Consider the following 4,392-nt stretch of genomic DNA (forward strand, 5'->3'; position numbering starts at 1 on the left):
CTTTCCAAAGAGATTATTCCCTTCTTTCTTTGGTCTTTTTCTGCACTTGCCACTGCACTAAAGCAAGCTAACTGTTCCCTGGTCCCACAGACACAACAGCCTATAAATCCCATTTAGGAACTATAGGTAGAGGCATAAGCCAGACTTGCGTCAGGGCTCTGACTAAATGTGAACGCCGGCCCCCATTACATGACCTTCTATTTTCCTGACACTGTGGCCTTCATGTGCAAACAGCAGAAGCTCCTGGACAGGTCACAAGGAAGCCACACAGCTGCGTGGGTGCAGGATCTGGGCATCCCAAGCCCTTCTTACCTGCAGTGAGGAACAGGTTCACTCCAGCACACTGTCAGTGACTTGTTTGTTGCTGCTAATTATAATTCATTACTGTGTCTGTGGTGTCCAGAAGACCAAACCCCTTTCCTGTAGAAGACAGATCAGATGCAGAGCGAGACACCTTAAAGTGTGCTTCTTCCTGTCTGCCTTCCAGGAAAGACTGGAGGAAGGGATTTCTTTTAAAAAGATGTTTTTTAGGGATGATCCATCAGTCTCTACTGTCTTTTCAGCAAGGAAGCACCTATGTGCTTTAAGGCCATCATCTTGAGATACAAAAACATGCCACATGAGCAGCACCCAACCAGAACAGTTTGGGTTTTGTACAAAGGATGTTCCCCTCTAACAGACTGCTGAGCACCTGCAGCTGGGAAATTATTCACAGAAACTCTGCACTGAGTTATTTCATAGATGTGAGAGAATAACAATCTGCCCACGAGTAATGTATGAGCAGAACAGGAGTTACACACCGAGAAAAAGCTTTGTGCAAATCCTCCTCCTCGCTGTGCCTTTCAGAGCTTTTATTTCACCAGATGTCTGTGGGTCAGACTGCACACAGAAGCATGACAGAAACTGTGGCAGAAACACCTGTTTTGGAGGGAGCACCACACACCTGATGTGACCTGCTGATACCTGTGTCTCCTTGACACTGAGAAGCACCAGCAAAGAGGGGCTGTTTGTCCTGCTCTGTACATGGGAAACCTGATTTCCCGGAGGCAAAGGCAAACTGGTGGGTGCTGTTTGTCTCTCCAGCACTGCCCTGGGTGCTTGCTGGTGTGACTACCCCCTGCACTGGCAGGGGCCGGTACACAGACAAGGCACAGACGGGACGCTTGCAGTCAGTGCAGGCGTGGCATGGTGCTGGTCACTGTGTTGTGAAGCATGCTCGACAGGGACCTGCTCCCTCTGGGTGCGCTCACAGCCTCAGCTGATTGGGGTGTGGATGTCACCAAACATCACCAAAGTCTTTGGTTTTGCTCAGAGCTGTGACAGTCCTCAGAGAAATGCCCAGAAGGGTTTCTGAAAACTGTCTGACTGTAGCACTCTCCACAGCCTCCAGGGCAAACCTGAATCACTGTTTGGTTCTAGGAAAGCCCCACTCTCAGCCTGCTAAAGCTACCGAAGAACGTCAGTGTATACATTTTTGTGGCAGCAGTTATCTGTGAGACCAGAGCTGTCACTCCATCACTGATGATCCCTGGTACTTGGCCTTGCTGACAGCAGAAGTTGCCCTGGAACTATCTGCAGGTGGCTGTAAAAATAGACCTAAGAGTGAGGAGGAAGCTATCGTCACCATGAGCATTGTGCTCCTCTTGGCGGAGGATTCTGGATGACAAAAACTTGTCACCATCTCCCCCGGAGGTCCTCTGAGGACCCTGAGGGACACAGAAAGGGTGAACATAACCACAGAGTACAAAGGGTAGGTGTTAGGGAGATTTTGTGTAACAAGTTTAGCTATTATATTCAGGAGACTTTTCCATAATTATTAGGTAATTTGGACAATAGTATAATTACTATTGAGACATCAGTTTTACTAACAATAAATCTTTCCTCTATATTTAAGATGTATTTCTTTCTGCTCATAATGACATTTTGAATGTAACAGTGTGTTTTAATATCCTTCCTGTAGACAGCGAAGGGATCATATCAAAAAGCTCTTTGAAGTCATGTACGTTCCAGAGCAAATCTGCTGAGCAGGTAGGCTTTGCACAGGGGGAACTGTGCAGTTTGCTGCTGCCAGGTGAAGTGGGCAAGATGTTAACCAGGTCAATGAGCCTAAAGATGAAAGGCAGAGAAGGAAAGGCAGTTTCTAATGGCAGGAGCTAGTCAAACCCCGAGAACTAATATTTCCAATGTGAGCACAGGGCAGGAAGCTGTCATGGGAGTCTGAAGGATCAGCTTAGCTGCAGAAGGCCAGCTCACCTTGGTTTTAGCAGGTTAAGGCTAGGGTGACAAGCAGTGTGACTGGGATTCAGTTATTTGCTTTGCTGTTTATCCCCTAGATGACTGTGAACAGCTCTCTCTGCTTCTTTTTGTGCAGTTACTAAAATGGCCTTTGTAATGCAGAAGGTGTCAAGACCAGACAAGTGGGATGTCTATATGCATGTATGCAGAAGAGACTTTACAGGTTTACACACTGATTTGGTGAAAAAAGACACCTTGCTTCAAGTCAATACAGTGCCAAAATAGCGTGTCTGGAGGGATCCTAAGCAGAAGTTAAATAATAATCCTCTTTGCTACTGCACTGGAGGCCTGGCCAGGTTTGCATGCACAGAGCTGTTCTCTCCAAGACACTGCAGGGGAATTGTCTGTGCTTTGAGGCTGGAGCCCTTGAGCAGACTTGGTTCATCACCAAAGGTTTTTAGTTGTAACGATACTGAAGATGGGGTCTTCAGTCTCTGCAGCTGGAAGGGGTGATCTAATTTTCTGCAATGAAATCAACCTCCTTAAGAGTGGTGGACAGCAGGAAAAGGGGCTGAAGCCACTTACAGCTGAGGAGATTCAGACTGGACATTAAGAAAATCATTTTCTCCCCAGTGTCAGGCAGCACTGCAAGAGGTAATGCAAAGAGGCTGTGGGGTCTGTCTCTGGAGGCTTTCAAGACTTAGCTAGACAAAGCCAGGGGGACCTGATCCAGAGACAGCAATATCCAGCTGATCCTGCAGTAGTCCTGTTTCATGAGGAGGTCCCTTCCTACCAACCCTTCTCAGTTTTTTTCTTCTCACTCAGATCTGAAGACTTCTTGGAAGCACCAGACTGATGGATAGAGGTGCAATGTTGTGCTGCACTTTGACGAAGGTGTATTTCAAGGCGGCACCAGACTGCAACCTAAAGAGAAACAGTCTGGGTTATAACTCTGATTTAAACCTGAAGCAGCCTTCAGCTCAAGCAGCACTTCAGGCCCACCAGTACCCCTGCCTGCTGTCCAAAAGACACAGCAGTGCTAATCAGCAGATGGCAAAATATCACTTGTTCTGGCAACCAATTAATTCCAGGTTTTGTAATGAGCCAAAATGGAGGTGGTAGAAGAGCGGTGGAGACAGTGGGAAGAATGTTTCTAAAGACATTGTTCTTTCTTACTAATCAAGTAAAATTTGCAGAATCCCAAACTCATTTCATGCCTTTGACCTAGATTCAGACTGATTTTAAAACATCCCATACCCATGCTCTGGTTCAAGGGAACATCGGTACATGCACAAGTGAGTGCCAGTGATGAGGAATGTCAGGAGCTGTGTTATTCAGCTGGGCTGCAGTGGTTGACTTCACCTGGTCTCTCCCACAGTTTTTCCCGCACTTTGCGGAACCACCACATTGTTAATTTGGACACTGCAGGACTCAGCTTCTGGAAGTCTAGTGACATTTGGTGGCTTCTGGAAAAAAATGGTCATGTTTGAGTTGGCTCTGAAAGGTGATTCACGGGCAGGGTTTTCTTATGGTTAGAAATAGTTTGTGGCATTTGAGAGAAGGTCAAGAGGTGTGGTCGTATCCCAGTCAAGTTGTTAGGCACATGTCAAAGTCCCTGACAAACCCCTTGCTCAGCACAGCCCAGCTGCTAGCAGAGTCTCTGGGAATGAAGTAGTACCCCCCGTTGGGGAACACAGTTAGAGAGCACTTAAGGCAGGCATAAGTACTATGAACTGGATAGGATGCATCTGGATGGACCTGGGTTTTGTCCTTGTGAAGCTCTAACATTTTTGAAAGGTCATTGCAACTGGAGGAGGTTCATGACAACTGGGGAAAGGCAAACCTTGTACCCATCTTCAGGAAGGAGCTAGGGAACTCCAGGTCATTCAGCCTCACCTTGGTCCTTGGGAAGGTTATGGAGCAAATCCTTATTGAGGCCTGGGGGAGAGCCAGTAGGGACTGACCAAGAGCAATACAATTCTCTGTACTACAGAAAGAATTGTTTGCATTATTTTCTAAGAGTCCTTTATTTTGAAGTGAAAAAGTGAAGTGTACTTCCATAAGTGTCTAGAAATCCCCCCTTTAGCCCTCTGTTTCTTTGATGGTAACACGAGTTTAATTCTAAAGAGCAGAGTATATCAGAAGTGTCAAAACTCA

This window comes from Anser anser, assembly GCF_964211835.1.
Source record: "Anser anser genome assembly, chromosome: 19".
Lineage (NCBI taxonomy): Eukaryota > Metazoa > Chordata > Aves > Anseriformes > Anatidae > Anser > Anser anser.